Raw genomic sequence first — 10,787 nt, 5'->3', positions numbered from 1 at the left:
AGTAGACCCACTGACATCAGGGCAACCTACTTTTTCTACTCAGGATATTGGAATATTTTTTCCAACTGAGACAAGAATTTCCTGCTTCTGTCCTTTATAGCTGTAAGATGTCTAAAAGAAGTGTATGTAAATATCAGGATCTATAAACAAGAATCTGAAAAGTTCTGAAATGGGTTTAGGTTTTGGACTGTTGATATCACCACTTTTATTTTTTTTTAAATGCAATAATATTTCAAGCTTCCATATTGGTGTTTTTCCATTTTATTTCCAGAGGCTACAGGCATTCATACAAAAAGCTGACATTAACCTCTCTCAATGTATATTTCACTATTCAGCTGAAGTTTTAATGGCCTCTTATTGTTAAATTACTTCACAGCAGAGATTATGAGAATTATAAAAGGTTGTTTATTTTTTTAAATAATCATTCTTGAAAAGGTCTAGTTTTTTTACTCAGTCCTTTGCAAATAGTTTTCCACAGAAGCTTTCATAAGTGATATTTTAAATTATATGAATTGTTAGCCTTCTCCAAATGTCTATAATGTAAAGCATTTGATTGCCCCTAATTTCTAGCCCTTTCTATGAGTTGGATGTGAAAAAGTATCACAAAGGACTTAAAAAAAAATGTTGCACAGACTTGAAAGAACATTTGCTGTAAATCAATGATTTTTCTTAGTTCCACTGGGCATTTGTTCAGGTGTTTTATCATTACAGGTTGAAATAGATTATCCATTATTACTTTCTTCGCATTTTCTTTTTATTGAAAAATCAGTTAGGAAGATAAGGTCTCTAACAGTGGCCAACACCAGATGCTTCAGGGGAAGCTATAACCCCCCTCCCCATATGTAGATGTGGGATAATCTGCTCCCTACATCAGACTGATCCTGATATCTAATAGAGAGATTTTAATAGAGTTTAATATCCCTTCCAAGATACTTGTGATTAATTATACCAAATCTGGATAATCTTGATATACATGTAAATATCAAATCACTTGATATCTAATTAAATTACTGGCCTTAATTTCCTGTGGTAATGAGTTTTTACAGTAAAAAGACCAATGCAAATTCAAAAAGAATATGAAGTATGACTAAAGGGAAGTAAACAAGAACACTAACCAAGTCTCCCATAGTATTAGAGCTGGTCAAAGCTTTTTTTGGGACAAAAAAAGCTTTAATAAAAAGGTGAGATTTCATTGAAAATTACTTTAAACACAATATTTTTTCCAAACATTAAATCAATTCAGAACCCCTTCCCCCAAAATTCATTTTAAAATTGTGTGGAACTGTCTACATTCTGATTTTTCACTTCCTGCTGCCTCCACTTTTTCCTGTGGAAACTGGGGTGGGGGAGGGAAGTGAATAAATAAAAGTTAAAAAGGTGGGAGAAAGTAACATAACACTGATTTTTCCAGTGAAGGGGTGGGGGGGGGGGGAAGTGTTTTCCCCCTCCAGTGAGAACATTTAAAAAAAAAGAAAATGTAATCCTTCTGATCAAAAGGATACGGACAATATCAAGCTGAGAGGGGCTGCAAGTGCTTTGAAGCATATGATTGAAATTCAAAATGACCTGGACAAACTGGAGAAATAGTCTGAAGTAAATAGGATGAAATTCAATAAGAACAAATGCAAAGTACTCCACTTAAGAAGGAACAATCAGTTGCGCACTTACAAAATGGGAAATGACTGCCTAGGAAGGAGTACTGCAGAAGAGGATCTGGGGGGTCATAGTGGATCACAAGCTAAATAGGAGTCAACAATGCAACACTGCTGGGAAAAAAAACCCACATGCAAACATTCTGGGATGTACTAGCAGAAGTGTTGTAAACGAGACAAGTAGTAATTCTTCTGCTCTACACCATGCTGATTAGACCTCAGATGGAGGTTTGTATGCAGTTTGGGAGCCACATTTCAGGAAATGTGGACAAATTGGAGGAATTCCAGAGAAGAGCAACAAAAGTGATTAAAGGTCTAGAAAACATGACCTATGAGGGAAGATTAAACAAAACCATTTTTTTTTTCAGTCTGGAGAAGAGAGGACTGAGAGGAAACATAAGTTTTCCAAGGAGGAGGGAGAGGGGGGGGGGAAAAAAAAAAAAAAAAAAAAAAAAAAAGGTTCTCCTTAACCTCTGAGGATAGACAAGAAGCAATGGGCTTAAATTGCAGCAAGGGTGGTTTAGGTTGGACATTAGGAAAAACTTCTAAACTGAGAGTGGATAAGCACTGGAATAAATTGTGTAAAGAAGTTATGGAATCTGTTATTGGAGATTTTTAAAAGCAGATTAGACAAACATCTGTCAGAGATGGTCTAGATAATACTTAATCCTGCCATGAGTGAAATAGACTGGACTACAAGAGCACTTGAGGTTCTTTACAGCCCTATGATTTTTTTTCCATAAAAAGAAAATTTGCAAAAAATTCCTTTTGAAGTTCAAGAAGAACTCATTGTCAAACAAAAATCTTTAATTTTTTTCCCTGAAAACACTGTTGGCTACACAAAACCATTTTTACCAGCTTAATTTAAGTCATGTTTACAGCCTGTTCTGCACTCACACCCCTCAAATATTTGAGCTCAGATTATGTAGACTGATTAAACTGATGAGGGTCAGCTGCATCCTCTGTCTCCCCCTAAACCTGCCACTGTCCATAATGTATAAAACTGTAAAGGTACCAGATTGTGATACTCCTCAAGGATATCCAGGGTTGTGAGGCACCTCACCACTACTTGTCCTTAGCACGAAGTGGTCTTGTCTGTACCAGCTATGGATTAGTTCCTTGTAACCAACAGGCTCTGGCAGCACAAGCACCATCTTCCAGGCCCCCCACAGGCCTGGTTACCTCTGTACAGGTAGTGATAGGCACACACCCACTTGGGTTACTGACCCCTCACAAAATTACCAGGTCTGCTGTTCCCAAAGGAACAAGTCACACCATCTTGTAAGATTCAGAATCACCACTTAGATATTTTTATAGTGAAAACAAGAATAAGTTTACTATCAAAGAAAAGATTCATAGGATAGTGAGTAAGAATATTGGAAACAAACGGTTACACTCAAAACAAAGTTGTAACATTTTCTAGAGACTAAAAAGTTTGTCTGAAGAACTCTAAAGTTTGAAAACTTGTCCCTTTCACCAGCAGATGGTCCAGTAAAAGAAATTACCTCACCCACCTTGTCTGTCAAGTTGCTTATCTTGCCCAAAATTCTCTCCAGCATTTTCAACCAAGCCTGGTTGAGACCCACCGCTTTTATGTGAAGCAAAAGCGCCATCCTTTTACTTCCTCAGTGAAGGGTGCCTAAATAGCACTCTGTCCCCACAAACATTCTCAAGCAAATCTTTGATGTGCACCTCCAGATAGGATCCCTTCTCCCATCCTCCTCCCACAGCTTTTCTCTGCCTGTTAGTTTATTTCTGAAGTCCTCACAATCTTTCATTTGCATTCAGTACTTTATGGTGATAGGAGATCCATTGTGAATGAGCCAATACTCAGTTTGCATGCCAACAGAGAGGTGGATAAACATCTCATCTGACAGCAAAGCTGGTTTTCACTTTTGCTGGTGAGAAGTACCTAGACAGACTAAAAACATATTTTCTGTATATATGCATAACTCTTTACACAAAGAGCTATACATGTGTTTTGCAATTATATTAAAATGAAAGCCAGAGTCAGACTGGTCATCAAGACCTTACATGATATTCTTTGGTGAACTAAAACGTACATGCCAGACTCAGAAGATTCTTGTAACCTGTCTGCCTGTCCTTGCCAGTTGGAATTAAAGAGGCTTTGGGTCACACATACGACTTATTTTTTTGAGCATGTAGGTGTTTCACAAGGACCAGTAGATAGTCTCTGGTTCTGCTAACAGACTAGACACAGTAGCGTAAAGCTAAGGGTGCTTAGTGTTTACAGGACAGGGATAAATTCAGACTAGAACAAGGACTGGGGACCTGTTTACATAGCCCCATAGTACGGCCTATGGAGGTGTGAGTTGCAGCATGCACTAATGAGTTGCACAGTAATTGCCCATATTGGTGCAAATGAAAAGGTAGCTAGTTTGCGTTAGCGTACTTCCATTTTAAACAGGATTATGTCAACATGAACTATGTAGTTCATGCTAGCAGGGTCTAGACAGAGTGATTACAGTGATTCTACCCTCTTAATCAACCTTCTGCAGCATACAACATCTAAATTAGTAAATATCATTGATGCTAGAAAAGCAAAATTCACTGTACAGTTGGAATCAAATTGGTTAGGACCACTGTGGAACAAACAATAGAGGAATATACTACCAATGAGTAAACTAAGAAGTTTGGAAGACTGATCAAATTAGTATTCATACTTGCGAACTACAGGCTTTACAACAAGAATAGGATGTAGCCTAGCTAATCTACAAATAGGTGGGTCCCACTTGCACACTGGCCAGTTGGCCGGGCAGGTTAGAATTGGCAATAATTGGCACTCCTATAATACATCCTTATCTGTAGCCAAGTGATAGTCATGTGTGAAGTTCTTTGAAAGAAAATTAAAATTTTACTTGATGATCCACTGTAAGCAGGGGGCTTCTGGATGCTTTTTGCCTGCAATATGGAGGAGAAGGCATAATGCCGCAGAGGTGCTGGGGAACACCTTCAGGAGTGGCAGTTGCTATCCCTAGCATCCTCGTAGCCTTGTTCTGCAGCCAGGGGCTAACTGCATGGGAAAAGTGGAGCCATGGCCCACCCCAGCATGTTCCCCCTGAGGCCTGTAGCACTGCACCACTTACAAGTCTCCCTTCATGGCAATTTGGAGTCAGGGTAAGGGCCCCCTTGCACTCTCTCCTTGGTTCCTGCACACATTTGTTTCCCTCATTACATATTATTTGTATACCAGCAGAGCCCAGAGCTCCATGTCACAAACTGGCCCCATTAAGATAAGTGCTGTACCAACACACAGGAGAATAGTCACTGGCCAAAAGAGCTCCTGTCTCATCTGCATACTCACTAGTAGTGCACACCTTGCCAGAGGACTTCCTCCAGCACAGTGAAGTACTGAGTAGACCTGGAGAAGCAATTAACTGTGGCTGTGCCTGCTGCTCACTTCTTAGCTAGAAGTTCATAGAATATCAGGGTTGGAAGGGACCTCAGGAGATCATCTTGTCCAACCCCCTGCTCTAAAAGCAGGCCCAATCCCCAATTTTTACCTCAGATCCCTAAATGGCCCCCCTCAAGGATTGAACTTGCAACCCTAGGTTTAGCAGGCCAATGCTCAAGCCACTGAGCTATCCCTCCCCCCTTTCTCTTGTTATACGAGTGCTTACCCTTTGCCTTTCACTGTAAAGTTATTTATTGATTGTGTTGGCAGTGGTAGTAGAGAAATGAGGTTATTCATGCTTTATCATGAATAAAGCCACTCCAAATTATTTCATATTTTCTAGGTTTGTCCGAGTTCCCTTGACAAGCAAGACGTGACAAAGCCAGCTATGATAGATCAAGACAGAGAATGCTGTCCTGATTCTCAATTCTGATTCTGACCATATGGCACAATGGGCCAGCTTCTGATCTCAATTTACATGGGAGTAAGTCAGTGGGCCAGATTCTGACCTCAGTTATACTGATATAAATGGAGTGACTCCCCTGAAGTCAGAGCTGTTAATCCAGATTTATAATGGGCATAAGTGAGATTAGAATTTGGGCCAAGAAAGAAAGTTACATTGGTATAGAAGAGATCAGAATCTTACCTGCGGTCTTTAAATCCTTTAAAGCATTAAAAATAAACCAAGGTTTAAAAAAGAAAAAGCAAACACCAAGCAATGAAGAAAGCTATTAAAGTTGGAAATAGAAAGTATAGTGCTCCAAGCACACTAGTCTAGTTTCAGAATAAGGATTTAAAAAAAAAAACAAAAAACCACAAACAAACTAGGTGCTCTAGACTAATTAAGATCTAAAACAAGAGACCAGCCATGTTCTTCCTGCCTCAGCCTTTCAGATAAAACACAAACACTTTACACCAACACTTGGATATACAACATTAGGCTGAAATCCTGGAGCAGGAACATTGTCTCAATTAACAGGTCTCTCCAGCAAATGAAACGGTGACAGCTATTGAAGGTGCAGTAGCATTCTGGGCACTAGTGAGGGGGGAAATCCATGACACAACATAACCTTATGAAACCTACGGAGTTCAGACTTTGTTAAGGCTGGATAGGGAAATGGCCATCTCGGACTTCTTTTTAGCTCTGGTATTATCAGACTGCATTCAGCATGGCCCATACAGGCTGCACTTACAGGAGTGAAGCAAAGAAACGTATTCATCCTATACACACACATACACACACACCACTGTTTACTGTATGATTATAAAAAGAAAAGGAGTACTTGTAGCACTGTAGAGACTAACAAATTTATTTGAGCATAAGCTTTTGTGAGCTATGGCTCACTTCATCGGATGCATTCAGTGGAGACTAGCATTCATCGGAAGCATTCGGTAGACTGAATTTGTTAGTCTCCACCAAATGCATCTGATGAAGTGAGCCATAGCTCACGAAAGCTTATGCTCAAATAAATTTGTTAGTCTCTACAGTGCTACAAGTACTCCTTTTCTTTTTGCAAATACAGACTAATGCGGCTGCTACTCTGAAACCCTTATGATTTTAGATAGCCAAAAAAAGGCACCAATCCTCATAGCACACAGGGGAAGAGTTAGATTTCATTTCAGGGTGACAAAAAAAAAAAAATGGTTGTTCAGGCTGTTTTCTGGGTTCTCTCTCCACCCCAACCCATCCCGCAAGTGAAATCATCACCTGGTGGAAGCCTCCCTTTGCCTGATGTTAATGCAGACTTCTTTAGCTGTCATTTTCTGACCACGAGTTTGGCAGTCCCAGGCCATTCTTCAGTCTTGGTTTTATTTGGGGATCAAATGTAAAGGGCCAGATTCACTGCCTACCTATGCTAGTTGGGAAACTGGTTCAAAGATTGTTATGCTCATACAAAGCAGAAGACAACACATTTATTGAAAATACAGTAGTTAGCATATGCTTTCTAGTCACACTCACACAGTCCTGCCAGTTGCTGTTACAGTTACCAGTCTAGAGTCTGGATCAATCTAGTGGCCAGACAAATTGATTACAGAGGGAAGCTGGGCTCTGTTGGTCGTGATCCGATGCTCCTAGAGTTGGTGGCAAGACAAACCCAAAGCCCCATGGCAAAGCACTTTGTTCTTATAGTCCTTTCTCTTCATTAAAGGATATGGCTTTTGCTGTGTCAGTTTATGACCGGTTACGCCTCAACTGGCGTTATCTTTTGATGTTAACATTCCAAAGTACCTCCAAGAGGGTCATCCTGTCCTGGTTTTGATTTAATCAATTGTCTTGTCTTTAGGGGTGCCAGCCTCCACTTCAGGGTCATCAATCTGCCCTTCCTCAATTATGGATGCAGTTTGATGGTTCTCTGGTGTCGTTAAGTCTCTTCACTCTTCCTTCCTTGACCATCTGACTTTAACAATGGCCTTCACACCTTATCTTTTCCTGATGCATACACTCCTCATTTACACAAACAGTCTTTTACAGAGACCTTCAAAGAAAAAGCCAACCAAGAAAAACCACACATCACATTGTAAATTAAACCTTACTAAATCTTGTGACCAAAACAGTTCACATTGGGGCCTGGGCCTTCAATATTCCTCTAACTGAATTAACATAAACACAAAACAAGATCCTGTCTCTTACTAACTAAACCATAAAACAAAGAAATGTATATTTAACTAAAGGGCCTAATTTGTAATGCATATCCGAAACAAGACCTGTAAGCAGGCAGACTCACCCCTGCGGCACCTTCTGCTGGTAGTCATCAGCTCATCCAGCCACCAGAGCACCCTCTGCAGGCCAGTGATCCACCTTACCACCAGACCCTGTGGTCCATCCCAGGATCCAGTGCCCCTTTCTCTGGGATGCTGCCTACCCTGGCAGTACCCCTATACTCAGGTTCTGGGCCTCCCCACCCAGGGGCACCCCTACCTCACCTCAGTCTATACTACTACCAGTTCCCATCTAGCCCCACTCTCTGGGGCAGACTGCAGTATAAGCCACTTATCACAGGCAAGGGGGTTTGGACCTGCTGCCTCTGCCTACCCATAGGCTGCCCCTCTGCAACCCTACACCTATTTGGCCTGTAGTCAGGCCATCAGCTGGGGCTTCCTAGGCAGAGCGCCACATCCCAATCTGGGTGTCCCACCCTGTAGCCAGTCCCTTTTCCTTCTACAAGCAGGGGAAGACTGTCTGGGTTCCTGGCTCCCAGCCTCTTATAGGGGCCAGCTGGGCCTGACTGAGGCATGGCCACAGCTGAAGCTACTTTCCCCAATCAGCCCAGGCTTCTTGCCCCAGCCACAGCCCTCTCCAGTGCTGTTTTAAGCCCTGACGGGCAGGAGCAGGTAGCCACCCCACTACAAGACCCCATAGTAAACATTGTAACTTATCCTAAAACAGAGGGTGATCCTAATCAGCCATAAGGATTGTTCTGGTCTGTCCCTGCCTTAACATCAGTACAGACACTGGCAGTCTGTCAGATGCGTTTCTACCAATGTCCCAGAGGGTCATTCCTTTCTGCTATTCAAAAAGGGTGCTGGCAGGATGATCAAATCATACATTGATACATACTACATTATTATAACCATCAATCATTATAACCTCTAATATAAATATAAAATCCTACACCTACAAGATCCTGGTTCTGTTCCCAACAGCGCATACAAACATTTGTGTAAGTGTTAACAGATTGATAGTGTTGGAAAAGAAGTCTCCCATTTATCCACAGAACATGTGCAACACAAGCACTGAGAGCATGAGCTTCCCCACACAACCCTGATGATGCGTCTCAACCGTGCTGCAGAGGGATTTGAGGGCAGGTCAGTCATTAGGTTGATCCAGAAGCTCTTCCGTTTATTCTTCCAATAAGAACAACAAGTGTGGAGGAGATTTCTAGGATGTGGGCACTCAGGTTTGTTCTCCTTGTTGGGGCACAATATTGTAATTAGCACATAGATATTTTTTATGTAAACACAGCACTAACCAGAGACTTGTTGTAGGCAGCGGCCTTCAGCTCCCTGCAGTCCAGAGCCCTGCCTCCCAAATGAAGGATGATCTTTTGTCTCTGCAGCTACACAAAAATAAGAGCTGCCCTACACAAGTTGTCTATTAGGAACTGGATTGAAATCACTAACTCAGCTCAGCATTGATGTGAGTCATAAGACCTGTGAGTCATTCAGCATAGGAGTCATAAGACCTGAACTCTATTCCAGCTACATGCTCTGCACAAGCCTATACATTTTCAGAAGCATCCATAAAATTTGTATGCTCGATTTGCAACACCTATGGGCTGCTTTTCAGAGAGCCTGATAACCTACAGCTTCCCCTGACTTCAGTTGGAATTGTATGTTCTCAATGCCTAGGAAAACCAGGCCCCAGGCATCTTAGGTTGGGTACCCAGAACTGAAGCATGCAAAGGATAGACACTTGACAAAAGTTTAAAATAAAATACAATTGGCCTTAGCTTCTCTGCTTTAATGGGGTAATTGAACCCAAGTCCCCTGCCATCTGGCAGTTCTGAGCTCTAACCCTACACCAGAAATTTGGCTGACATTTTAAAAAAATTCACTAATTTCATCTTCTGATCTGGGATGTTTCTACTTCTAGTTAGGCTCCTGCTCTGTAAAGTTGAGAATGCACACCTGAGAATTCTACACAACCTTTTTTTTTTTTTAAGTGGGGAAAGTGCACTGTGGGGAAAGTCCACACTGAGCATAACTGAAGCCACAGGAAAAACACTGCCTTATATTACATCAAAATAATACAATCCCAATGTAACAATAACAAATAGACAATATGCTTGGCATACTGAGGGCAGGAGTGGGATGAGGTGGGGTGTGGTGAGGAGGGGAGGGGAGGGAGAAGCCGCAACACTAAACAACAGTGTTTAGATTATAGAGACACATGGGAACATAATTGTAGAGCATCCAGTTCTTCAATGTTTGAATCCATTTTCCTTTGAGTAGAAGTCAACAAGTGTACTGCTAACCCCCTTTATTATTTTCTGAGCAACACTTCTATAATTAAAGTCTCAAAGCAAATAGATTTTTGCACTAACTCAGCAAGGTGATGCAGCCAGCTCCAAAAATCCACTAAAACTTTAATAGACTTGGTGTAGAAGTTTGTTATTCTGGGAGCCAAGAGGAGACAAAATTTCATCCTATTGTGACAGTAGGAAATTGAATGAAATTGAAACATGTTAAAAATACAAACTCTCTTAAAACAGGTTTCAGAGTAGCAGCCGTGTTAGTCTGTATTCACAAAAAGAAAAGGAGTACTTATGGCACCTTAGCAACTAACAAATTTATTTGAGCATAAGCTTTCGTGAGCTACAGCTCACTTCATCGGCTGCATTCAGTGGAAAATACAGTGAGGAGATTTATATACACCGAGAACATGAAACAATGGATGTTACCATACACACTGTAATGAGAGTGATTACAGTGTGTATGGTAAGACCCATTGTTTCATGTTCAATATGTATATAAATCTCCCACTGTATTTTCCACTGAATGCAGCCGATGAAGTGGGCTGTAGCTCACGAAAGCTTATGCTCAAATAAATTTGTTAGTCTCTAAGGTGCCACAAGTACTCCTTTTCTTTTCTTAAAACACTGATTCCCAGTGTATACAACTCTTCTGCTAGAATGGAACCACAAACCTAGGGAGCATTTCTTGAAGACTTGGCTTTATATAGAGAGCATAAGAATTCTCTAGTTAATTGTTTAATTCTT

The sequence above is a fragment of the Dermochelys coriacea genome, chromosome 5 (genome assembly GCF_009764565.3).
Source record: "Dermochelys coriacea isolate rDerCor1 chromosome 5, rDerCor1.pri.v4, whole genome shotgun sequence".
NCBI lineage: Eukaryota > Metazoa > Chordata > Testudines > Dermochelyidae > Dermochelys > Dermochelys coriacea.
The sequence above is the reverse complement of the archived record's forward strand: the minus strand, read 5'-3'. Positions refer to the sequence as shown.